Raw genomic sequence first — 27,401 nt, forward strand, 5'->3', positions numbered from 1 at the left:
GGGCAGAGAAGCAGGTTCCTCTCACTCCAACCCCTGCAGGTTCCGCTCAGGCAGTGCTGGCCTCCCTCCTCCCATAGAGTCTCCCTGCTTCCTTTATTCCTCAACAGGGAGAGAAGGGAGCCAGCAGACAGTGCTGAGAGTAGAGTAGGCAGTCAGAAGACCAGATACAGATCATTTACAGGCAAGAACTCTGGGCTGCCCCTGCTTCACTGTTTCCATCAGGGCAATGGGGCGTGGGCGGGTGTATAAGACGATGGCTGAGACCGTGTCAGCTCCACCAGTGTGTGTGTGTGGTGAGGCCTGCCTGAGCAGGCAAGTGCTGTGACCATGTCAGTGGAGATGGCTTTGCCCACAGAACATGATTCAGGGGATAGCAAGGGCAGGAGCTAGGGTAAACCAAGAAGACACATCAATAGCTGGTACGAGAATTCTGTTAGGCCCTGCCTGGGGTCCAAGCCCTGCCTCTGGCTGCCCCATCATGACAGAAAGGCGGAGGATAAGCAAATGAGAATCTGTGGTTAATAGAAATGGGGCCTTTTTGAAAAGAGGAACACTAGAGGAAATGCAAGGAGGTAAGAAAGGGCTGGAAACACTCTCCTGGTTGTCCTGAGAGGGAGAGGAAATTGCACCTGTAAGAAAAAGCTTGCCTTTAGATCTCCACAGAGGCAAGGGGCACTGTGTGGCTGATTAAGCAGAGCTCTAGTTACAGGCCTGATACCCCTGCTTGCTGTGCAACCCTGAGCAGGTCTTTTTTTCCTCTCTGGGTCTCAGTGTTTCCATCTGCACAGTGAGAATTTGGACCTAAATGTTCTCCAAGAGCTCGGTCAGCTCTCAAGTTCCAAAATCTTCTCCAAACCTTCTCTGAGTCAAGCCCCTTGAGCATGGCTGTGCCTCAGGCACTGACAGTTGTTTTAATGTGCTGATCAGTAGTGGAAGTCACAGTAACATTGTGAGGTGGGGGTGGTGTGCATTGGGGTCATCCTAGGATCCAACATGAACTCCTCACCACGTCCTAGAGGCTTGAGTGGATTAATGCCCTGCCCATCTTTCCAGCCTCCCCTCTCCCTCTCCAGTTTCCCCTGGCCTCCTTTCCTTGTCTGGGACATATCAGACTCCCTCTTGCTTTGGCACCTTCACATACACTGTTCACTATACTTGGAATGCAGGATCCCCACCTCTTTGGTAATTCTCTTCCTTTTGATCTCAGCTGAAATGACTTTCTTCCAGGAAGTCTTCCTGGGCCCCTAGCCTAGGCCAGCTCCCACTCTGAAACATACTCATAGCATCATGATAATGATCATAGTAGTAATTGCTTGTACCATATAAGTATGTTTGTATCTGTCTCTCCTCCTCAATTACTATCAGCTCCCTGATAGGAGGACCCTTGTTTATCTCATTCACAGCTCTACCCCTGGTGTCCAATAACCCAGGAAACTTTTAACCAACAAATATTTCTTGAAAACAAAACCCCTAGAAGCTGCCATGTGCTGTAGACCTACTGGGGGCCAGGCACAGACATACAGCATCTCATTGGGTCCTTGAATCATGCTCTGCCTACTTATTTCTTAGGTGCAGAGATGGTGTGGCAGACAGCTGATGGGTTTTGTCTTTCCAGAAGATCTTTGTCCTGGATCAGTTGGCTGGGGTGCGCAGAGCTGGGCCTGGCGAGCAGGTCTGCCTGTTTTGTGCCTCCTTTTTTGCTTGCCACCACTCTTCAGAGAGGAGCAGCAGCTGTGGCCGCTCCTCGTGTTCCCATAGCAACCAATGCTTACCTCCCGCTCACACTGGTTCCTAATTGCCTGATTACGCATCTTCTCCCCCGCCAGCTCGCCAGCTCGGGAGCTTCTTGAGAGCAGGGTCCATGGCAGGCTTTGCTCACCATTGCGTGGCTCCAGGCTCAGTGAGTATTAGTTAAATGAACAAAAATGAATGCATGACCATCCATGCACATGGGTTTTTAAAAGCTTTCATCAAAAACAAGGCACCTGGCAGCCTGTAGTGGCTGGGGGGAGGGCGAATTTGAGGACTCGGTGCTCCTGGCTCACCTCTGCTGAGTGGAGTGGGTGGCCAGCCCCCCTTCTCCTCTCTCCCCTGCTGCCTGGGGAAGCTCTTTAGAAAACAGGCAAGACAGCCTGCACGGTCATGGCTGCTGGCAGGAGGGGGATGCTGGAGACGGTGTGACACCCTCCCCTACCAATCCCCCCACCCCTGCTCCACCACGCACAGGCACACTCAAACTCCCTCACCACCTCCTTCTGATGGAAGCCGTCTCAAATGGCCAGTTTTTGCTTTAAGAATTACCAGAAACAATTGAGCAGCCTATTCAGTTCTAATGCTCTGTTCACAATCTCACCAGTCAGCCCCTTTACTCTGTTCCCATTGCCACCATGTTAATCCCACTCACCACCATCTTCCACCTGAGCTGCTCCAACAGCTTCCTCCCTGCCCCTCTTCTGTCCTTTTCTCTTTCCCCTCCTGCCCTCCCTCACACCATTTTCCATGACACAGACAGAAGGAGTGTCCCAAACAGAAATCATCCCACGTTATTCCTAGCCAGACTCACGAGGGAGGCAGGTGCATTTTTTACTATTTTTGTGGCATGACAGAGTCCGTGTAAGTCACTGAAGCACCTAGAGGGGAAGCAGGCAAAGCTACTAGTCCATTAATTTAGTCTTTAAATGTTTGTTCCCTTAAATGTTTGGCTTTGGACCACACATGAGCTAGTGAGCCCAGAGCTCACAAGGATGGGACCAATATGAGTTTTTACCCTAATGGAAGGAACAGAAAAAAAAAAAAAAAAAGCAAGATGTGATCTGCACTTTGTAGAGGGTGCTATGGGAATGTACAGGGAAGTATGTTTGTGCAGAACCAGAGGAAGGAACATTTGAGCTGGGCTTCCTATCAGAAATTGTTGGTTGCAAGCAACAGAAAGCATCTCTGATTAACTTAGGAGAGAAGGGAATTTATGGGGTTGGAGGGGTAAGCTATAGGGAGCTTACAGAATCAAGGGAAAAGCTAGAGAACCAGGTATGGAAATCGACATAAGCAAAGGCATTTCTTGGGGAGGGGTTGGGAAGGAATAGGAAGCAGGAATGGTTTGATCAGGATGTTGCCAATAACATGAATGAAGTCTGTTTCCTCTATTCTTTTTTTTTTTTTTTTTTGAGACGGAGTCTCGCTCTGTCGCCCAGGCTGGAGTGCAATGGCGCAATCTCAGCTCACTGCAAGCTCCGCCTCCCGGGTTCACGCCATTCTTCTGCCTCAGCCTCTCCAAGTAGCTGGGACTACAGGCGCCCGCCACCACGCCTGGCTAATTTTTTTGTATTTTTTAGTAGAGACGGGGTTTCACTGTGGTCTCGATCTCCTGACCTCGTGATCTGCCCGCCTCGGCCTCCCAAAGTGCTGGGATTACAAGCGTGAGCCACCGCGCCCGGCCTGTTTCCTCTATTCTTATATTGCTTGTTCCAGATTCAAAGTCCAACGAGAGTGTCCAGTCACCAAGCTTAGTCCCATGCTCACCTCCTGCCTATACTGGGCTGGGGAGGGGAAGGCAACTTCCCTTTGGCTTCTATGGAAGGAGGCATGCATGGATTTATTGTTTCACCAACATTACCCCAATCAGGCAGAGACAATTCACTAAACCGAGCCTAAGGAAAGGGGAGGAATGAAGGCTGGGAAGCCACAAACCAACAAATGTCCACTCTCTGCTTGACGGCAGCAAAAAAAAGAGGAAGAGGGCATTCTAGCCAGAGAGAACCAAATGGACAAAGAAAGAGCTGAAGCCTGCTGTGCTCATGGCAGGCAGGCAGCAATGTGTGACTGGGGTGTAAGAGGAGGCAGGCAAAGAGCCACAGATGAGATGGGAACAGGGAGAAGACAGATCACAGTGTGCCCTGTGGAGTGGGCCCCCAGTCTCTGGGGATGGGGGGTGACCACATTGGCATTTTAGAACCTTCACTCTGGGAGTGTCAAGAATGGATCAGAGATGGCAAAGTTAGAGATAGGGAGACCAGCAAGGAACTCTTGTAGGCAAGAGATGATGAGGCCTGAATTCCAACATTGGTGATGAAATGGAAAGAAGACAATGGATTCAAGAGCAATTCAGGACCTAGAATCCTGAAGTTTGAGGGGGTGGAGGATGGAGAGGAGTAAGAGATGACTGTGTGTCAAGAGGGAAGAGCGAGTTTGGGAGAGTTTGTGCTTTCTTCATGGGCTTCAAGAAGCCCACAAAGAATGGGTGTTCTCTCAGCACTCATTCAATCAGTAGTTAATGTCAGCCTGGACCCGCTAGCATATACTGTATTGAAAAAGGTGGGGAGAGAGAGTGAGAACTTTGTTTTTTTGAGATAGAGTCTCATTCTGTCACCCAGGCTAGAGTGCAGTGGTGCAATCTTGGCTCACTGCAACCTCCACCTCTCGGGTTCAAGTGACTCCTGTGCCTCAGCCTTCTGAGTAGCTAGGATTATGGGCGGGTGCTGCCACGCCCAGCTAATTTTTTTTTTTTTTTTTTTTTTTTTTTTTAGAAGAGATGGGGTTTACTCCATGTTGGCCAAGCTGGCCAACTTGTGACCTCAAATTACCCACCCACCTTAGCCTCCCAAAGTGCTGGGATTACAGGCATGAGCCACCCACACCCAGCCAAGAGTGAGAACTCTTAATGGGCCCTCTCATACTCTGCTGGTGGGAACATACACTGATGCAGTTACTCTGGAGAACAATCTGGAAGTATGTTTTACTGTTTTAAATATGCATACCTCAGCACATTGATTTCTAGAAATTTGTCCAAAAGAAATAACAAGTATGTACAGATAAACATAGGTACAAGGATGGCTCAACATTGTTTATAAAAGTAAAAAACTGGAAACTACCTCAATATGCATCAACAGGGAAACTGGCTAAATAATAAGCCAGTAGGGACACAAAAGAGAGAAGACACTGACCACACCCCTGGCCTCTGCAGCCTGACAGACCTCAGTGGAGGAGAGGGGTAAAGCTTTCATTTTTAGTGAAGTTTGGGTTTTGTCTGTTCCACTAGGCTGGACATGTTAATTCCTGGAGGTAATCGGAGGATTTTTTTTAATTATCTGAAAGCGTCTCAAAAAGTTCCGGCTCTTCAGGAGATTTCATCCAAGAAGTAGGGGAGAAATAGGTCACAGAGAGTGTTTAGGAAGAAATAGGAGGGAGAAAATAAGTTTTCTGCTTATGGATTTCAACCCGTTCACTAAAGTTACAATAACAACCATTACCTCTGGGGAATTCTGATTGAGGGAGGCAAGACTTTTACTTAATACTTTAAAAACTTTTGCATTGTTTGAATGTTTTCCAATGTGCCCAAATCACAGAAATAAAAAGATAGTAAAAACAACAAAGATACTCGCATTTGTGGAGAGGGGGGAGATGCTGACAAGCTCCCTGAACCCCTGGAGCTTCCAGAGCAGGGTTTCTCAACCTGGGCACTATTGACTTGTTGCAAGGGCTGTCCTGTGCATTGCTGGGGTTGGGGGGCGGTGAGGCAGACTGTTAGCAGTATCCCTGGCCTCTGCCCACCAAGTGCCAATAGCACACCCCCACCTCGAGTTCTGACAACCAAACTGTCTCCAGACATTGTCAAATGTCTCCTGGGGGGCAAAATCACCCCCAGTTGAGACAACTGCTCTAGAGAGATTATTCAGAATACGTGGGTGTCTTCTGAGCCTCTAGATCTGGTGACCTCATTAATCCTGTCTCCTAATGGCTCCCTGCCAGCACCTTTCCATGGCCCCATTGGTCTGGGAGTCAGAAGATGTAGCTTCCAGTTTCGGTTCTGCCACTTACTAGTGATGTGATCTTGGGCCTTCCAGAGCCTCATTTCCTCATCCCTAAAATGGGATAATTAACAATGACATGGCTCAAGGACAACTAGGTTCTCCCTTTCAACTGGATCTTTCCCTACTGCTTTTCAGGTGCCCAGGTGTCTCCCACTGAAACCAAGAACTCAACCCACCTTCCTGGACCTTACTTCCTTCTGCAGCTACTGCCCTGCCTCTCTCTTCTTCTTCACAGCCAAACTTCTTCAAAGAGTCATCTCACTCTTTTGAAGGTATTTCACACTCAATGTATCCTAAACTGATCTCGTGATCTTCCTTCCCAAACCTACTGTCTTCTCGTGTCCCTTATCATAGCAAAGGGACCCCCTTACATCTAGTTACACAAGCCACAAGTCTAGGAGTCATTTTCAACATCTCCCACATTATCAACCTCATAGCCCATCCTGCTCATTTGACTTCCTAAGTTGCTTTGGCTTTCAAGATTATTTATTTCTAAACAGGAAATACATTGAAAAATCGAAATAAACATAAAAAGAGATTTAGTAAGGAGTCTCACCCAACTCCATCAGCTTCAGCTCTCCCCCTAAAACACACACAGATAAACCACCTTTATTTGGGGGGTGGGTTTCCTTCCAGTGCATCTTTATGGAAAGACAAACAATAGATATTGCTTCCTTTCTTCCACAAAATACAATACTATACATGCTGTTCTGTACCTTGCATTTTTCACCTGAAAATATATTTTGTCAATCTTTCTGTTAAGTATAAGAAATCTTTTGCTCTGTTTTTACAAATAGTATTCTACTGGGTGGACCTAACAACATTTATTTTACCATTCCCTTATTTACAAGTGCCAGTTATAGGTAATCTGCTATTCTAAGCAATCTCTAAGCATCTTTTCAACCCATCCACTTGTTTCAGTCTCCTTTGCCTCCACTCTAGCGCAAGCTACCACCATCCTTTCCTGGACTCAGCAGAAGAGCTTCCTAAATACTCTGCCCAAATCATCTCTTGCTCTATCTTCACGTAGTGGCTGGACTGGTATTTTCAAAACATGACTTTGATCATATCCTTCCCTTGCTTAATGACCTGCTGCAGCTTTCTTGTGGTTTCAGGGTAAAGAAAAAACTCCTCCTTATGGCCTGTGAAACCTCATTGAGTCTGGCCCTGCCTCACCCACGTCTCCCTGCTCCCCTGACCCCCTCTGCCCCCTCCTTCTCCACTCCACTCCCAGTGGACACCTTTTAGTTCTTTGCATATGTTGTTACTTCTTTGTTTTTTAGATGGAGTCTCGCTCTGTTGCCCAGGCTGGAGTGCGGTGGCGCGATCTCGGCTCACTGCAAGCTCCGCCTCCTGGGTTCATGCCATTCTCCTGCCTCAGCCTCCCGAGTAGCTGAGACTACAGGTGCCCGCCACCACGCCCTGCTAATTTTTTGTATTTTTAGTGGAGATGGGGTTTCACCGCGTTAGCCAGGATGGTCTCGATCCCCTGACCTCGTGATCCACCCGCCTCAGCCTCCCAAAGTGCTGGGATTACAGGCGTGAGCCACCGAGCCCGGCCCATATGTTGTTCCTTCTGCATAAAACACTCTACTCTGCTCCACTCACTAAGTTCCTTTCTATGTGTCCTTCAGATCTCAGCTTCTTTGTCCACTCCTCAGGAAACCTTCCCTGAGCTCCCTGCTAGGTCAAAGCCCCAAATTAAAGGATCTCATTAGCACCACATGCTTCTCCTGCATAATCCTAGTCCCAGTTGTAAGTTCACATTCATTTGGGGGACACTTTGATAAATGTCTGGCTCCTGTTCCCATGTGGACTATGAGGTCCATGAGGGCAAAGGCCTTACCTATCTTTGCTTTCCATAAAGGCCCTGCATCTAGAAAATTGTTGACCAAATGAATGAAAGGATGAGGCATATAAGGGCCCCAGCAGAGAACCTGACACATAGTAGGTGCTCAAGAAATGTTGCTTTCCTCTTTCTTGCATTCACTGTCTTTGCTCTGGAGCCTGTAATGGGTTGCCTTCCATGTGCGCTACTCAACAACGCTGCTCTCTAGACACTCAGCCTGTGGCCCTTGCTTGGGCTTCTCCTTTCTTGATATGACTCATTTAATGGCTGATCATTTCTTCCTCCTGAAAATCCTCTCTTGTCTTGGCTTGATGCCCTGGGATCCCTTTACCCATGGTGGCTTCCTCTCTACTTTCTCTTCCTCTGCCTACCCCGAGATGTTGGGATTCCTCAGGTTTTATCCCAAACCCCTTCCCCTCTCATTCTATACACTCTCTTTTGAGCCATCTCATCTATGCTCATAGCTTCCATCACCATATATGTCAAACTTTGAGTCTCCTGCTCAGGTTTTTGTAACATGCCTCAGGCCCCCGTATTAAATGCCAGCCTCTGCCTCTAGAATGTAAGTGGAGCGAGACAGCAGAGATCGTGTCTATGTTTGCTTATTACAGTGTCCCCAGCCCCTGAAGCAGTGCTTGGCACATAGTAGTCACCCAATAAATACATATTGTCAAATACGTAAATGGCAGGGCCCATGTTAGGATGGAGACAGCTGCCTTCTCCAGAGGCAGCCTTTTTCTTGGCAAGGCAGTGGGGCAGAGAAAGAGGCTAGGTGCTAAATGTCATGTCCTGGCTTTTCTCATGCTGGGCCTTAGCAGATATCTCACACCTACAATCAGGATGAAAGATGAAATTCCAAGCAGGATTTGCACCCAGGAGCCAGCAGTCTGTGAATCAGCAAACTGTCCTATGGGGTTGTTTCACCCCATTTGCAAACCATAAGGCAGCCTTTGAGAGAGAAGGCAGCTCAACAGAACATGTGCTATCATCATGTCCAGCCAAGTAGCCATTAAGGGGAGCAAATAGCTGGCCACATAGTGTGGCAATGTTGTCAGAGGGGAGGAGGGCACTAGGCTGAGGCTGCACCTGCCAGAATATGGAGATGACATTGAATCCACCTGCACCACTGAAGAGGGGAGCCAGACCACCCTGCTCCCAAACCCAGGGACTTTCCAACAAAGGTCAATGGTGGAGGAAAGCCAGGTTGAGTGGGCAGAGGAATTCTGCTTATAGCCCTGACACACTGCCTGTGGCACAGCCTCCTACAACAGACCGGCCTGTAAGGCCAGGTCCTGCCTGGTCTGCCATAAGAACTGACACAAAAGTATAGACCATTCTAAGTCAGAGCTGAGGAGGCCCTTTGAACCCCAGTTCCACCCACCTCATGATTCCAATGGAAAAGCTGAGGTTTAGTTTAGGCAGAGACTGTCCTGTATTTGGTAACTAGCAAGCCAGGGCGTCTGGCTTCTCTCTTAGCCTTTAGCCTGCTTGGCCCTACAGACTTGATAGTTTCTTCCTGCTTACATTTTAGAGGGAAGAGACAGACCACAATCTTAAAAAGAATATGCAAGTAAAATATGTAGCATGAAAGATGGTGGCAAGGGTTATGGAAAAGAAGAAAGTAGTGGAGGGAGAATGAGGGTGCTAGGGTTTGTGATTTTAGATGGCGTCAAGGGAGCACTGGAGCAAAGCCTGGGGGAGGTGAGTGAGTGCACTTGCTCTCTCTACAGTGTACTGTGAGGACACCCGAGACAGAGCCCGAACCTCCAGACTGCCCCCAACAGGGCCATGGTCAGAGGGCCTCCTGGGAGGTTTGCCTATGGATTTTGGCCTGGCCACAGGGACGGGAATAAGCATATGTTCTGAAACTGAGGCTGTACACAGAACCAAAGGCCTATGACACCCTAGGTCAGGTAATATTAATAACAACAGTAGTAGTAATAATAATAATAGCACCATTTTATCTGCATTGAGCACATACCATATGCCAGGCACTGTTTCTAGCACGTTACATGTGTTATCTATCTTATTCCATTCACACAATGACCCTATGAAAACAGCGCTGTTCTAATGCCCATTTCATAGATGAGAAAACAAAGTCTCAGAGTGGTTACAGAACTTGCCCAAGGTCACAAAGCTAATCAGCAGCAGAGTTGTGCTTTGATCCTAGGTCTTTGGACTCCAGAGCCCATGTTTTATAGACAGAAGCAGGTTTTAGCCATCTGGGCTGGAACGTGTGTCAAGAAACAGAGGGTAGATGAGATGATCTCTTGGGTCCTCTGCTGTGGTCATAAGGGCCAGGCAGCTCAGAGGCAGTTGAAAGTGATGTCTAACATGGAAGCCAACATGGGGTAGGATTGTGTCTGAGGCCTGTACAGAAGAGGTAGGCTTCATCTTCTCTGGAATGTGAGCTCCGTGAACACAAAGCCTTGTCTGTCTGGTCTGCTGCTCTATCTCCAGTGCCTGACACTTAGTCAGTGATCAATAAATATTGGAGTAAATGAGTGAATATAAGAATGAACCAATAATTCACTCTCACTTATCGAAGGTGGGCCCAACCATAGACACTGCCATCTTTCCAAACAACCAGGGCATCTGGACTTGTGTCTCCCTGAGAATGTGAGGCAAAGAAAGAAGGCATGGCAGAACTAGGAGCAAGGGAGATGCTGCTGGGGTCAGGAGCCAGGACAGAGCCCAGAGCTGAGGACTGGGACAGTGATGGGTGCAGAGAGGCCACCCTTTGTGAACACAGTTCTGGGTGCTTTACATATGCCTCCTCATATCATCCTTCCCACAGCTTTGGGAGATAGAGATTGCTACCTCATAGAAAGATGAGGAGACTGAGGCATAGAGAGGCTAAATGACTTGCCATGGATCATACAAGCATTATGGGGTGGAGCTGGGTTTAAACTGGGATTGGCAAGGCAGGCCAATTGATTTGTGTGGTCCCTGACTGGGGTGCAGTTAGAAACTCTCTCCCCTCTGCTGTCTACCTTCCCCCATCCCAACATCCCAAGCTCCTTTGCTCTGCAGCTGTCCCCAAACCTCAGCCTGGGAGCTGGACCCTGCCTCTTCAGTCTCCCTAAAGAGTGGAGACTCCATTGCAGCAGATTTTCCCTCCCTCCCTCCCTCCTTCCCTCCCTCCATGTACCCTAGAGGTCTGAGGTCAGGGCAAAGCCAGCACCAGCAGTAAAGAACAGAGCTGGAGTGAGACAGATCTGGGTTTAAGTCCTGGTTCTTCCACTTAATACCTCAGAGAGGAAGAACTACCTTGCTGAGCCTCAGTGTCCTCCTCTATACATATGGGATAATATCACCCATGTCATGGGGTTGTGGGGACTAACTGAAATCACTCAGGGGAAGGAACTGGATTCCAGGTGAGCTGGAGACAGGAAGAGGCAGTCATAATACTCCACCACATTACAGCTTACACAGCATGTTTCCATTAATTTCTAGGCTCCCCTTTTTTTCTGTATAACCATTCTATTGGGTAAAGTTATTGTCCCTCTTTTGTAAATGTGAACACTGGGGCTTGGAAGTGACTTGCTAACCAAAGGCATGCAGTCTGGAAGTCGCAAGGCAGACATTCTAAGCTAGATGCCTGTGACACCCGAGTGTGTGGGGAGCCCCCTTCACCTTCCAAGGCGAGCACTCCTTTACCCTCCGATATCAAGTTTGGTGGTGACAGTACTTGTCTTGTAAAAGGCTGGTTCTCCTGATCCTCTCCTCCAAAGCAAGACTCAGTGGTGCACTAAGAGGATCTCCTCCAGGCCACAGCCCCCCTCACTCTGCAGTAGCAGCAATGAGGAAAGGAAAATGGTTGTCCCAGCACAGGATGGGAGAGTCAAGCATGGTCACAATGAGGGCCAGAGAACGAGCAGGAGGTAAGCAGGAACCCTGAAGTAGTGCACCTCACACCCAGGAAAAACCATGTCTTTGGCCATCTTTAGAGGCGGCTTACCAGAGAAGCTGCAACAAGACACTTCCCCGTTGTCAGGTCATAGCAGTCAGCCTCTGTGCGTAGCTCTGTCTCATATTGTGAACTTGTTCTTTGTATAGAATGGGTCTCTTTTCTGCTGTAGCCCGTGAGGTTTTTTTGCTTATCTTTGATGGTCTGTGAATTTCCCACAAAGTGTCTAGGTATAGACTTATTTTATTTATTTTGATTAGTCCTTGGCCTGCCCTTTCTGCCTGAAACTCATACCTCTTTTCCTTTCTGAAAAATTCTCAGCTATCATCTCTCAGTGATTGCCTCCTCACCATTATCTGTTTGGAGCTTCTGTTAGACTTAGGCCGGAACCCCTCAATGCCAACCTTCGTGCCTACTAACTGCTCTTTCAAAGTTCGTTTCTATGCTGGTGTGAATCCCTCAGCACTAGCCTACAATTCTCTAATTCTTTCCATGACTGCCCAAGCTAGAGCTATCCCATTCATTGAAGTTTGCTTTCTTTTTATTTCGATGACTATATTTTTGACTTCCAAAGTTTCTACTTGATTTTCTCTTTTTATCTCTCTTCCTGTTTTTGTGCAATCCTATTTTGTCCTTTTAAGGAATATCATTCCTTCATTTCTCTCTGTGTGCATCCTAGGCATGCTTATTTTCAAAATCTGTCAGCCTATTCTCTAAAACTCATCTGGAGTAAATTTATGTGCTGATTGTAGATTTTGCTGGCTCTCCCTGAGCATTAGATTTCTTTACGTGTTTTGGAATTTTGGTTTGGAGAGGGAGTGTTGGTGTTGTTTTGTTTGTGTTTGTGTCTTATTGTCTTTCTCTCTCAGTGCTTACCCCTCCCTGTCTGGTGGTTTCATGGCGGCCTCCACTGGCCCCTCCAGACCCCTCAGCCCAGAATCCAATTTTATGACACTCAGGTCTCTTGCCCTGTAGGAGATGTTGGGGGCATTCTCCTGCTTCAGTGTAGAACCTTGGGACTCGGTTCACTTCCTTGTCATGAGGTCGAATCTGCCTCCACCCAGCTCCTCATGGCCCAGGCTGCCTTGTAGTCAGAACTCCCAGAAGCAGCTGGAAGCTGTCTTTTCCAGCTCGTAAGGGGAGAGCCCTGCCCCTCCTCCCCCTGGTTTCTGCCTCCCATCCCACAATGGAGCACTTGTAGTATTCACAGGAGCTGAGCCCTAGCCACTCCTGCCCACCCCCCGCCATGGCGCCCGTGTTCTGACCCAGGGGCTGGCAGGCTACAGCTGTGCTGGTTGCTTCGCATTTCTGTGTGTCCTCTATATCTCATTTTTTCAGCCTGATTCTGTCTTTGGGGTTTTCTCTTTTTATAGTGTATTGATCTTCCATCACTCCGTGCTTGGTACAGAGGGGCTCTGTTGCCATCTTAACTGGAAATGTACTCTAATTATGTACTGTATGTACCATAACCAGAAATGATTTAACCAATCCCCCATTGTTACACTTTTATGTTGTTTGCCATTTGGGGCTAGTACAAACAAGAAGGCAATAAACATCCTTAATGCACTTGTCTAATTCCTAATGCGAAGTTGTGAGATCAAAGGGTAGCCATGTTTCCATTTGATACACATTTCATTTTGTATGTACTACCCCAACCATCACCACCACCACCAATACACCATCGCTGGCATCTGGTTTGTTGAACAGAACAAGGGAAACCCTGGAAATAAATGAGACCGTGCTGTCGTAAAGTCCAACTTAGTGTACACAGGTGAGGCATTCTTAGACAACTTCTTCCCTGTTCCCATCTCTTTTGGAGCCCCAGCTCCTTCTCATGGGTTATTTCATGTAATCTTCATGACATCCCTACGGGATAGGGAAATCTCATTTTGCAGAGGAGTAAGCCAAGGCTCAGAGAGGTAAGACGACCTCCTAAGCTTTTACTGATAGGAAGAGGAGTCCACATGAAGTTGAGGAGAAAGGTGGGGTGCTCCCCAGTCCACTGAGCTGCAGAAGGGAGGCCTTCTGGCCTTCACTGATCCATATGTTTAGGAATTTGGCTGCCTCCATGAGACCATGGTACAGCGATTGTGGGCAACTCCTAATTGTCTGGGTTTAGGCACACTGGGGCAGCCTCCACTGTGCGTGGGACAAATGCTGGCTTTGCAACTCAGGCTCAGCCCCTCTGTAGTTAAGTAATGATGAGCTCCTCCTTATCCTCTCATTTTTCAATGGGAGATAGCCGGGTATAGTGAGAGCACACAGGCTCTGGATTCAGTTAAAAACCAGCTCTGCCACTTTCCTGCTGCTTGACCTTGGCAAGCCACCTCACTTCTGTGGGTCTCAGTTTCCACATCTGTAATGTGGGGTAATAAGGCTTCTCTTGGAGAGGCATTGTTAAGATGAAAGAAAGACCGGCATGCCTGGCACATGGTAGAGATTCAAATAAAGCTTGTTTCTGACAAGGGTGAAAGGTCACATAGCTAAGCCTGCTCAGCCAATCAGCTGGGGCCACACCCTGTCCTGACTCCACACTCAGTGTTCTTCCCAATGCAACTGTCTGGGCCTCTTTCAGCTATTTGTTTCATTGTCCTGTCCCACTATGTTCCCTCCTGCCAAAAAGAAAGAACCATCCCAAGGAGCTGAAGCTCTGGCCTCTGTGCATGCTCCCACAGCTTCTGCTGGGCTGCCTGACACGAGCATGGGCCTTGAAAGCTTCACACCTGCCCCTGGACCCCACCACAGGTGTGAGCCTGGGTGCGTGACTCTGCAAGATGCTACACACTGAGAGGACTGGAAGTTTGAGATTACTGTGGAGTGGTGGCTGCTGATAGGGCCTCCGGCCTGCCCACTGCCTAGGCCTGTATCCCTCAAACAAGTCTCCCCCGCTCTCTTGGAGGCACTGCCCGCAGCCTGTTGGGAGATCACAAAAAGCAAGAATTGGCCCTTCCTCCTCTGGCAGAGCCTGCATAGCCTCTGGGAGGCAATTAGGGCTTGGGCCTGCCTTGGGAATTCCCAAGGGTACCCAAAAACACTTCAAAGTCACAAGCCCATCTGCCTGCTTCACCCTAGGGGAGAGGGGCAAGCGGGGCATATTGCAATCACTCCCCAGGTGGGAAGCTGAGGAGACCAGTCTCAGGCCCACGGTGGCCTGGGATGGAAACTCTGGCCATGTGGGGTTCTGCCTTTGCACAGTGCTTTGGCACATGAAGATATCTGGTTGTAGGCTCAGTGTGAGGGAATGGGGTGCTGGTGAGCAGAGGTGAGGCAGGGATACTTGGAGTCCCAAGTGCCTGCAGCTCTCACAGCTTATGACCTGGGTCTCAAGATAGGCAGAAAGACTCTGTCACAGGGAGGTGGCACTGGTACCTCATGAGATTAGAACTGAAGACCCAGGCCCTTCCAGCCTGGTCACTGGCACACTCCTAAGGTGCTCTCTGCCCGTCACTGGCGGTTAGTGCTCCTAGAGCTCTGTGCCAGGCCCACCTCTCTTCCATCCTTCACATGCCTCTGGTGTGACCTCATCCACCCCTCAGATTGCAGCTACCACCTCTGTACTAATAAGAGTTCCGATGAAGTGAGTGCTAACTCTGTGCCAGGCACTGTTCTAAACATTGTGCTTGTGTCAGTTCATTTAATCTTCACAGCAACCTAATGAGGTTGACCCTAATATTACACCATCATACAGATGAAGAAGACAATGAGGTCTGGGAGGCTATGGAACTTGCTAGGAAGAGGCTGATGACTCCCAAACTGCTCTCTTTCGAGCTGGTTTCTCTTCTCATCTCCTTTCTTCCTATTGCTCATGGCACACCTAGGCTGGAATGTCCCACAAGCTCCTCAAACCCACCACAGCCAAAACTGCACTGACATTTCTCCTGTACCCACTCCCCATCTCAAAATCCTCCTTCTCCCAGAAGCCTCATCCCCCACAGTGACTCTCCCATCTACTACATCCCTGGGATGCATTCCTTTCTCTTCCCCCTGCAACACCTCGAGGGTCTTCAGTCCCACCCATTCACATTTCTTCAATCTCCCTCCTCTTTTTCTCCTTCCTCCGTGATCCTTCCCCCGCGGTCTTCTTCTCCTCCTTCTTCTTTAGTTTTATTTTAATTAATACATAATAATTTTGCGTATTTATGGGGTGTAGTGATGTTTCCATACATGTATACATTGTGTAGTGATCAAATCAGGGTAATTCACATAACCATCATTGAAGCATTTATCATTTCTTTGTGGTGGGGACATTCAAAATCCTCTCTTCTAGATATTTTGCAAGATACACTGCACGATTGTTAACTGCATGGCCTTGCTGCACAGTAGCACACCAGAACTTACTCCGCGTCTTCCCTCCCCAGCCTGTGGGAGCCATTGTTCTACTCTCTACTTCTGTAAGATCAACTTTTTTAGATTCTTCATCTCATATCTCTACTTTTGTCTTCTCCCCTCACATTTATCTTCCACACTGCCATGGGAAAGGCCCGTGGCCCATCCCCTGCTCAAAATCCTTCTATGGTTTCCCATGGCCTACAGGATCAAGGCCAAATTCCTGATCCTAACATGCAGGGGCCCCCACAGTGGGAACAACTACCTGTTGAACTTCACCCTTTACTTCCCCAGCCACTCCCTCTAGCCAATCTGGCCTCCTTGCTGTCCCTTCCAAGGTAACTTTCAATGCCTTGAACTCCTGTCTTTGGCGTACTCCATCCCATCCCCACACTCCTCCACACCCTTGGAATACTCTCCTTCTTCCCATCCACCTGTCCTGAATGTCCATCCCAAATGCCACCTTCTCGGTGAAGCCTTCCTGTCCTCTCCTGTTGAAAGTACTCTTGGCTGTTTTGAGACCGCAGCAGTGTAATACGGAGATCGGACAGACCATGAGATTTGGAGACAAAACTGAGCCATGGGACATCTGAGAAGGCCCTTTAATCACTCTACCTCAGTGTCCTTCCTTATAAAATGCAGCCGTGAATACCGCTCCTCCGGGTTGTGTGAGGGTGGAATAAGAGGCAGCAGACAAAGCTGGGCACACAGTGAACAGGCCTTGGGAGCGCCCATCACCTCTTCCCAGGGGCACTCCATGTCCACAGCCCTCTGCGCCACAGCACACTGCCAAGGACTGTTCTACCACCCCGACCCCTGAGATTGTTTCTCTATCTTTGCTTTCTTCCTAGCCCAGCATGCAGTGGTCCTCAGAAATCCCTGAGGGAGGAAAGTCCTGACAGGAAACCCCCTTTCTGAGCAGCGTCAGTTTGGGGCCTGATGGTAGAGATTTTCCCCGGTCTTAACAAGTGAGGCCTGCATCATTGTGTTGTACAGGTCAAGGTGGGTTGTTCTGGTTCCACTGAGCACTGAAGACTCCAGGAGTAACAAGCCCCCATCCTTCGTTGGCTGGAGAGGCTGTCATGACGTGGTCATCTCCCCTAAGAAAGGGAACTTGGCCTGAGCAGCACTGGGCTCTGGGACCAAGGTATGTGAGCTCTGGTCACAGAAAACCTGTTCTTAGAGGAGACCTGGATACCTGTTCCTGGATTTATCAACTATCAGCTTTTCTCCCCTGGGCCATGGGTCCAAGAACCAATGGAGCATTTCTGGGTTTAAGCAATCTGTACTTCCCTCTGTTCTTCCCCCCAGCCTGATCAAAGCTCGCTCTTGGACCTTACTCCCCTGTTCCTTTAACAGCAAGTTTAGGAGCATGGTCATGGGGGCTGGAGTGCCCAGACAATCCAGCTGAGCCCAACAGGACAGAGAATAAGCATTCCCTTATATGTGATTGAGTCATCCGTCACAAATCACATTCCCTGATTCAGAGACTCTCAGAGTAGCAGTGCTAGGGCAGTTCCATATACCTTTCTCCTTGCATTGCAGCTGGGCAGACTGAGGTCCAGAGAGGGTGAGGGACTGATTCAGATCACACAGCAAGACAGCAGTGGAACCCAGACCTCCAGACTCCCAGCCCAGGGCCATTTTTCCCACACCCAGGACTCTATCTGAGAGAGCGATGGTAACTGGTAGGAGAAGCTGGGGGTGGGGGCTGCAGGAGGCAGGAACTTGAGGGGAGGAATGTGGGACTGGAAGGTGGAGGGGAAGCAAAGCCCCCAGCGCTGAGTGGCGGCCCACCCTGGAGACATCAGCCTAGCTATCACACTGCTTCCTTTGCTGAGGATTAGCACAAACATCCCCCAGCTGTGGCCCTCCCTGCTGGCCAGCTGTGCAGGCTTTGGGTGGCGCGCCCCAGATGCAGGAGGCCTCAGGCTGGAGGCTGGACTTTCTCTCTTGTGACGTTGTGTGCTCTCCCGGCATCCAGAGGGCATGGGCCAGCCTCTGGCTCATCTCTGCTGTCAAGCCCGGTGAAGGACAGTCAACACTCCTGACTGATCAAAGGCACTCCCACCTTCTGGCCCCAGGAGTGCCGGGGCCGAAGGGGAGTGGGAGAGCTCAGATGCCATCCTGTCATGCTTTGAAGTCCCAATGCATTCTGGGATAGAACTTGCTGTGGAGTGAGACCTCTGGAACACAAACTTAACAAAAATTCCTGACATGTGTTATGATGGAGGCAGGAGAGCCGAGTCCTGACACCTTTGGCCAGACCTTTCACCTCTCTGAGCCTTGCCCTTTCCAACTGGGCCAGGAGGGCACTGGATTCTGCAGAGTAAAGGCCAGACCAGCTTGCCATCCCATGACTCTGAGTTTCTCTTTCTTCTCTCAGAGGCCAGGTGGGCAGGGTGGCCCAGAAAAGGCTTATGGGCAGGAATAGAGGTAGTCTGGTACCAAAGACAGGGTGCGTGGGATAGCTGGGTGTGGGGGATATTTATTCGTTCATTTATTCATTCATCCATCCATGGAGCACCTACTGCATTCCTTAGCCCAAGGACTTGGAAATCGGGCACCCTAACATGCTGCTCCGCTACTCAAGGGACCTATTAATAGATTCTGAACTGGCTCCTCCCCTCACCGTGCATTGCCTCTGTTCTAGAGCTAGGATGGGCACACTGGTTTGTGACTTTTAGCCATCGGGGGCCATATCCAGCAGAGGTTTTGGTTGACTCTGAGTCCAAAAATAGATTGACTGGAAAGCTTTGGGATGGCTCACAGTCTTGTTGGGGAAGGGGGAGAACCAACCTCAGAGAAAGGGCAGGCACCCAACGAGGCAGGGAAGTATGTTACAGAACCAAGGGACAGTCAGGCTCATACACTACTTCCAGTACTGCTTCTCCTCACCTGACCCCTGCCAATGGACCCTGACATTGGGAATCATTTCTGAAATGCTTCTTTCCATGAGGAGTATCTGGCTGTCTGTCAGGGGGCTTGAGGAGGGAGCTCTTTGAGCTTCTGGCCTTCCCCCCTCCCTCCCTGAACTCTCTCTAGCTACTGCAGCCTATGCTCAAGCTGATATTGTTTTCTAACTGACCGAGCTCTTTGGCTTCTCCAAGTGCCCCAGCCAGCCCTGGGCTTTCTGAACTCACTATGTCTCCAAATAACTTCTTTTTCCCCTCCATGTATGTCCTTTAGGGCCACAACTAAAGGGGCCAACACAGACATCTCCCTCACTGGTCTTGATCATTTTGTGCCTGGCCCCAGCCTAATTTAAAGCCCTGTAAACTAGTACATGTCATGACCTCAGGGTAAAGGTGAAACCCCCTGCCATCTGCTGAGGGGGTGGGGGGGCACCTGCTGGAGGAATGGTACAGTCCAGACCCATGATTGCCCCAGGAGAATTAGCCAGAGGCGAGCCAGTCTGCTCAAAGCCCTGGAGGCTGAGAGGTCTGGTGGCAGCCTGTCAAGGAACCAACCGTGCAGGGGGCTGGCCAGGCTGGATGTGGGAACCACACTGGAGACTTATTGGCGCGGATCCCTCTCATAGCTATGCTACAAGCCCTCTTATCAGATGCAAAGGGGATCTTCTGTTCTCCACAAGGGCAACATCCTACCAAGGTGGGGGTAAAACTGGCCTTGGGAAATTAGAGACATTACGTGACTTGCTGAAGGTTATGTAGATGATAATGAGCAGAGCTGGAACTCCCCAGTCCTCAGTCAGCAACAAAGCACTCTAGCAAAGACCACATTGTACCAACTCCCCCAGATAGCTTTCAGGAGCCCCCAATTCCCCGCCAGCCCCCTGCCTCAGGCCTTAACTACTTCATCAGAACCACAGTGTGTCCAAGCTTGAAGAGACCTCAGAGATCAGTAGCCTAGCCCTCCCCTCACACACACATACACACGCACACACAAGTACACAAAGTACAGCTGGAAAATTGAGGCTTGGGGAGGGAAAGGAGAATGCCAAAGATCGGCAAGCGGGTTAGAAGCCAGATCCCTGGGCTTCTCTGGCAGCCACGGTTCTGTGTACAGGCCCGGCTACATTCCTGTCCTTATCTTACAACCTAGTCGCAGCAGCTATTCCTACCTGTCCTCTTTTCATCCTGTCCTCAAGCTTTGCATTCAGGGCAGAACCTACTGCTGGAGAAGTCCCTGCCCTCCACCTGAGCACCCATGGATCGGCTGGTGCCCCCACAGCTACCCCTGGTGGAAGAGCCACCCCACTTCCGGCCCACTTCCTTCTCTTTTAATAGCATGTGTGAAGAAGAAGCTGTTGGTGCCAAAAAGATTCCAAGAAAATAGGTAGGCCCAGGCCAGGCAGCCCAGGCTGCTAATGCAAAGAGGCAGCTCCTACCCTTCCATCAAAGCCCTGGAATCCGGAACTGCAAAGGCCCCAGGGAGGAAGTAAAAGGAAGCTGAGTTGCTAAGTGGCCTGCCCCCATCCTCCACCCCACTGCAGATGCCAGGTTGGTTGGAGAGGAGGGGACTAGCAGAGGAATGATGATAACCATTCTTCCCATCTGGACGGCCCTTTCACACACCACTAACAGGCTTCCCTCCCCTTCTCTTGTCCCAGCCACACAAAAGGCTTGGTAATTATCCCCAGTAGCCAGATGGAGGCTCAGAGGAGACAAGAAACCTGCCTGAGGTTGCACAGCTAGTTGGTGGTGGTATTAAGCACAATTTGCAATCCAGGAATCCATGTCCCATGCATATTCCCCTTAGCTTTCACCTGGCTTACAAACCCAGGCCTTAGGCTCCTGGATCTCTGCCCCAGCCAGAGGGCAAAGGGGATAGGGCACCCAGGCTGGGAGGGACTGTAATAGAAGAGGGTTTAAGATGGGGGAGGGCACTGAGGACCAGTATGACAGAAAAAAGCAAGTCTACCCCTGTCCCAAGTTTCCCTCATTGCCCTCTAGACTGAAGAACTTTGTTTAGCTTTTCTTTTAGAGCAGATCTGCTGGAAACGCACTCTCAGTTTTTCTTCATCTGAGAATGTCTTTACTTCTGCTTCCTTCCTGAATGATATTTTCACTGGATATTGAACTTTCTGGGTTGACAGTTCTTTTCTTCTGGAATTTAAAAAATACTGTGGCACTTCCTCTGGTCTCCATGGTTTCAGGCAAGAAATCCACCATCATTCATACTCAGGTCTCTTCTGACTTCAAGGGCCTGCTCCAAACGAGGCCAGGCAGGGTAGCAGAAAGAACTCTGGAGGACTGGGAGTTGAGCCACAGCTCCACCACTTCCTATCCATGTGACATTGCATGAGTCCCTCCACCATTCCCAACCTCAGCTTTTACATTGCTGCTATAAAAGGGTGGGACTGGATTGTCACACTAAAGACCCTGACATTCCCTGGGTCTCTGAGTACTATCTAATTCCCAGGGGTGCCAAGCTCCTGGTGATGAGGAAAGAGACCCCACAGAGACACCCTCTGTCCCTGCTTTCCTTGGGGGATGTGGCTTGAGTCCTGTACTTTTTGCTCCCTCGACTCACGCCTGCCCTGGCCTCACCTGGCCCATTGAGGCAGGGAGGGTTCTTAGGATGTTTCAGGCTTCCCAACCCAGCTCTCAAATCCTGAGCAACCAGGGGAACCCTCTCTTTCCCTCTCATCAGGGCCGTTGCAGAGCACTCCTTCAGTGGGCAGGGGGGCAATCTCCAGGACCACCCAATGTCCTTCCCCATCCTACCCACCCTACAGTACAGTCTAACTGCTGGGCTCTCCCAGACACTGCCATGCTGTTTTCATGCTTCCATTTTGTTCCCTCTGCCTTGGAAATCCTTTCTCCCTTGTCTACTTGGCAAGGTCTTGCAGAAGCAATACTAGCTCTTTACTTTACTACTCTCTGCCTCGGTTTTCTCATCTGTAAATCAGAGATGACAATAATAGTAATAATACCTACCCCATAAAGTCACTGGGAAGATCAAACAAGCTACTCCCTATGAAATCCTTTGAATAGTGGTTGGCCCATAGTAAATATTCAATAGATACTAGCTTATTATTACAGTTATCATTAACACTATTATAGTGTGATGGTTAAGTGCACAGACCTTAGAATCAGACTTCTGTACAAATCCCCTGTGCCACCTCAACCAACTACTTGACCTCTATGTGCTTCAATACTCTCATCTGTAAAAGGCGGTTAATAATAGCCCCACCTCATAAGGTTGTTATGAGGATCAAATAAGACAACACTTTGCACAGAGCCTGACACATAGTAAAGCCCTCAAAAAATGTTAGCTGTGATGATAAGGATGCTTGTCAACAATTCAGCTTCCTTTCCTCTTGAGAAAGAGAGGCAGCAGATACTCTTGGGGAACGTGTCCACTGGAACATGAGCTAGGGAGAGACACCCATGCACCCATGCAACTCTTAGACCACATCAGGTTCCTGGTTCTGGCTTGTGAGATTCCCCACCTCTGTGACTTCATGTGGCCTGTTCTCTATGCCTAAGTTGCCCTGTCCCCAGGCCAAGTTCCAAGGCCTCACCTTTGGGAGGCCTCCCGCAGTTCCTGCATGTTGACTGAATTCCAGGTTCCTGTAGGACACACCCAACATGCCATCTGAAGCTCCATCCGATGCTCCCCAAGGTCTGCTTGGGGTGGAGTTAGTTCTGCACTGTAGCCCTTGATTCTAGCCCTGGCTCTGCCCCCTGACTTTCTGTGTGACTTGGGGTCAGTGTCTTTTCCTTTCTGGGCCTCGCTTTTTCATCTATAACATGAGAAGTTTGGCTCAAATGGTCTTTAAGGTTTCTCCCAGATGGGTAAATCCTAGCATTACTCACCACCGTCAGCCCAGGGCTAAGCTAGTCCAGTGCCTGATGTTAAACATTTGATAGGGATTCAAGCTGAGCTAAAGTGGACTGATTATAGAACCACAGACAAATGCCTCGACCCAGTCCCTCCCATACCTCCTGCACATCCTGTCACCCAGGCTTTAGCCATCCTTGGCTGCCCAGCTCCCTAACCTCTGCAACTCAGGGCTTGAGGACAGAGCCTAGCTGCTGCCTGAAAGCTGGGCTGCTGGAGCCCCAACAGGAATGTTCCTGGGCTTATTTTGGTCCCTTAAATTAGAAGGCTGAAGGTTCTAATTTACAACTCCCTGCCCGGAGCGGGACCCTGGGCTGGGGTGGCCTGCCTCAGCTGCCAAGCATGAACCCCACTCTAGACCACAACCCAACCTCAGAGCTGCCTGTGGCCGTCCCTGCATAGCAACGCCACAGACAACAAAGGCCCCTTAACCCTCCTCTTCTAGCGGCGACCGTAGCAGTGGCTGCTGCTGCCTTGGGACTCAGCAGGATGAGGCACAGAGCAGGGAATGGGCTGGCTAGGTCAAAACACTAGGAAGGCACAGATAGTTCCTGTGCCCACACTGGGCACTCACCCTTTGGGCATCTTGGCAGGGCCACAGGGGCTGCCCCCACAGAGCTAGGCCAGACGGAGAAATGTGGCCAATGGAAACTAAGGCCTGGGACCTAGAGGGCCACTGAGCTTTGAGGGAAGAGCCAGCTGTTTTCCATCTTCACTGAGTACTGAGGGAATAGAAACAGGCAGGAAAAACAGTGAGAAGAACTGCTGGTTTCAAAAGACCAGCCTTCTATCCTAGGCATACTGTGGAGAGATGACTGGACCTCCAGCCATCCCCCTTCAATCCACCCTCCAGGCTGCCATCAGAGGTACCTTGCCAGCAAAGACTTGATCGGATTATTTCTTTAATTAAAACATTTCAATGGCTCCCTATCACCTACAGGGGAAAATCCAGCCTTCCATTCAAGGAGCTAAGGCCCTTCACAATGTGGCCCCAGCCTACCTTTCTACGTCACTCCCAAGGCCTCTCCTACTCCACACACCCTACAATACAGCCACTCTGGCGGCTGGCTTTCCCCCAGACCTCCCATGCTCTTTCATGCCTCCATTTTATTCCCTCTGCCTGGGAAGTCCTTTCTCCCTTGGCTCCTTAGCAAACTCTTTTTTATGGTTGAAGCCTCAGCTCAAATATTCCCTATTCTGGTACAAAGGTAACAGTTTCCTCTCTTGTGCTTCCAGTGTTTCCCTCAGACTTTTATTCACTCAAGCAGCATGTATTGGATACCTACTAGACAACAAGCATTATTCTAGGAACCAGGGATACAGTGGCAAAAATGACAAGCCATAGACCCTGCCCTCATGAAACTTCATGTAGAGGAGACATACAGCAGATCAGTAAGCTGACAAATGCATAAGATGTCTGAAATAGTGTTGTGTACAAGGTGTACTGGAAAATGCTGAGTGGTCTGCTTGAAGGAGGGCATCTGCAGCACCTGCTGACTTCTGTGGTGCTGACATTCCCATCATGGCTGATCTCAAGCTGGCAGTGTGAAGTCATTGAATACTGAGTTGGGAAGAGCCAGTGAAAGCCAGCTCCAGCACATTGGTACATACTAAAAAGAAAAGAAAACCAGTTAATAGAATAGAGAGCAACTGAGGCACAGAGGTGGGGAGTGTTGCTAAATTCAATTAGGTGTGGGGGGAACCAGGGAAGGCCTCTTTGAAGAGGTGACATTTAGGGGATGGCCTGAATGACAAGAGGCCAGTTATGCAAAGATCTGGGGGAAGCTCTTGTCACTTTTGGTTTTTAAAAATACTTTTTCTATTGAGGCATAATTTCCATACATTAAAGTGCACTAATCTTAAGTGTACAGCTCCATGAATACTTACATATGTATCAGCCTCTGTAACCACCACCTAGGTCGAGATATAGACCATTTTCAGCACTCCAGAAGGCTCTTGTGTGCCTCTTCCCAATCAGTAATCCCTGCCCCAAGGGAAACTACTATTTTGACTTCTCTCCCTGTAGGTTGGTTCCACATGTTTTTGAAGTTCATATCCATGGAATATAAATATAGCATGCCACAGTATGTTCTTTCTTTATGCTGTATTTCCCTCACTTAACATCACATCTGGGAGAGCCACCCATGTTGTTACATGTTACATGTGGCCATGTTCTTTTTCACTGCTGTGTAATATTCCATTATATGACTCTTTCCTGGTACCTTCCGTGTTAATGATGTTTCCCTGTCTGTCTCCTCCTCGGGGCCTGAGACAGGGCAGTGTAACACAGCACGAGCAGCTATGAGCTCTGATGTGGGCCCGAGCACTGCTGAGCTCAGGGATGTGGAGTCCTTTTCTCTGAACAGGATGTTCCCTTCTGTCTTTGTATCTGTGAAACAGATAGTGGCAAGCCCTCCTACAGATGTAGCAAAGAGTTAGCAAGATGATCCACAGCAAGCACTTAGTGGAGGCCTTGGTCTGGAGGGTCTGCTCAAGGGCACCCCAGGTGCCTTCTCCACCCTTGGCCTGTGCATTTGGCAAGCAGCAAGTATAGTTCTTGCATGCGTGTGGGGGAAACACAGCACATGTGTGATTGTATGTTGTGCTGTGAAATGACTGCCGAGATTGCTTTGGGGATGGTTGGGGTGAGGGACAGTTTTGACGGACCAGAGGCACTTCCATTGCTGAGAGGGCCTGGAATGTGAGCTGCCACAGAAAGGTCTTCAGTACCCTCCCCACCAGGCTGGACCAGGATGTATAGAGGGAAAGAAAGAGGCAAGGGACTCATGATCCCTGCCACAGCGCTTGCACAGGAAGGAGTGCAGAGCATTCTTGCTGGGGTCTCTGCTCCCTCCCTGCACTCCACTTGGGGAGGGAGGCAGGGCAGAGACCATTTTCTTCAATTTACAGTTGCACGAACCTAGGTTTGGAGAAGTAAGGTCAATTTCACATAGCCTAGAAAGTGTTGCAGGAGAGATTCAAACCTAGGTGTGTTTAACTCAAAGCCACTCGGTTGAGGGCATCTTGTGAGACCTTGAGGGTGCTGACCCAGCCTCAAGGAGACAGAGTAGCTGGGCAAGCAGGCTGGGCTCTGGCCTGGAGGAAGGCCTTGGGCCTGGTGCTGTCAACTGCAGAAGGGGCTGTCTGGGGAGCCCCTACCAACACATCCCACATAATGGGGCTCACCTAGGCATCACATCCTCTTTTTTCTCCCTTTACTCCCAAGAGGAGACAGTGAGCAGTGGAAGAGGAGTGCCTAAAAAGAAACACGTGTCCTCAGCATTCCAGCTACAGCTCCCTGCCTGCCCACTCCCCTGTGCCTCCCCCTCACTTCCCCACCAGCCCCTGCCCGTGAGCAGCCTTGTCCTTGGTGCTGCCACCTCTGGCTCTCCCCATACCTCCAATTTGTTTCCAGAGGCCTTCAAGGCCAATCTTTCTTTATGACAGAGCCTCGTCCTTCATCCACTCATTATCTCTCTCTTTCCCTGGCTCTTGGGAGCCCCAGGCCAGGGAGGGAGAGTGATGGGGTGGGGACACAAGAACATGTGGCTCCCAGTCCTGACTCTGTGACAGATTCCCTGCATGCCATTGGGTCAGTCCCTTCTCTTTTCTGGCCTCTTTCCCTATCTGTGCAATGAGCCAATCTCCAAGGGCCTTGTCAGCCTTGGGTTTCTCACCAGGCAGCAGAGACTCATTGCCCTAATGGAGAGAAGCAGAATGAACTCCAGCTCGAGGTCAAGAGCAGACTGGAGACAGAGAGGAGGCCAACTGGACTGTGTTCAAAATGGAGGCTGATTCAGGCATAAGGGCATAAAGAGGCTGGGATCTGCTCACCCTGGGCCCCTTTTCCTGTGACTGCTCCCTCAATATGCATTCAACAAGTCACTATGGAGCAGCAGCTCTGGACCAGGCAATGAGTTAGGTGCCTAGGGTACAGCAGTGAGCAAGGTGGACACGGTGCAGCTGCTAAAAATTGCAGCAAACCCTTGGTTCCTCACTTTGGCCTTACCATTCCAGCCATAGCTTCTACTTCTCTTCCCTACAGACTTGGAGGAATTTGGGGCCTGATCATCCAAGGCCACACAGAGAATTAAAACTGAAAACCGGGCTCAAATTCTCATCTCCTAACCACCACTACCTCCCTACACCTTGTCAAAATTTTTCTCCCTAGAATCCTAGACTCACTGTCTGATCCAGAAGGCACTTTAATCATGCCTAAGAGCCTGGAGATTTACAAAGGAAGCTGTAACTGGGAACAATCCGGCCTGCTGGGAAGCTGCTTTTCCCAGGTACCCACAAGCAAGACACATGGCTTCACTCCTCTGTGCCCCTACAGTATTTTGTTTCCCCATGTAGGCACATCAGTGGGTGCAGGTTGCCGCCTTTCATCATTTACTCACATGCTCGTCTCTGGCACTGAACAGAGCCTGTGTCTCCTCTATCTCCGTATCTCGCAGGCCTGGGCCAGGCAGACATGGGGAAGCAATTCAGTGGGTGCCCGTGGCATGGAATTGACCATGTTGCTCCTGAAACACAGTTTCTTTTTTTCTCTCCCTTTCTTTCTTTCCTTCTTTCTTTCTTTCTTTTCTTTCTTTCTTTCTTTTCTTTCTTTCTTTCTTTTCTTTCTTTCTTTTCTTTCTTTCTTCTTTCTTCTTCTTTTTTCTCTTACCCTCTCTTTCTCCCCTTCCTTCCTTCCTTC

General features: G+C 49.5%; 1 long non-coding RNA gene across 1 annotated transcript in view; it reads left to right on the forward strand.

Moving 5' to 3' along the window:
• The first annotated feature begins 1,811 nt into the window (after positions 1-1,811).
• The window catches only part of LOC129476464 (uncharacterized), a 30,990-nt gene continuing 5,400 nt past the window's right edge, over positions 1,812-27,401 (forward strand). Inside the window, exons 1-3 of the long non-coding RNA XR_008654933.1 lie at positions 1,812-1,900; positions 23,939-24,094; positions 26,874-26,991. This is a non-coding gene — a long non-coding RNA (uncharacterized lncRNA). The remainder of the gene's footprint in view (positions 1,901-23,938; positions 24,095-26,873; positions 26,992-27,401) is intronic.

Source organism: Symphalangus syndactylus, chromosome X (assembly GCF_028878055.3).
Source record: "Symphalangus syndactylus isolate Jambi chromosome X, NHGRI_mSymSyn1-v2.1_pri, whole genome shotgun sequence".
In the NCBI taxonomy this organism is placed as follows: Eukaryota; Metazoa; Chordata; class Mammalia; order Primates; family Hylobatidae; genus Symphalangus; species Symphalangus syndactylus.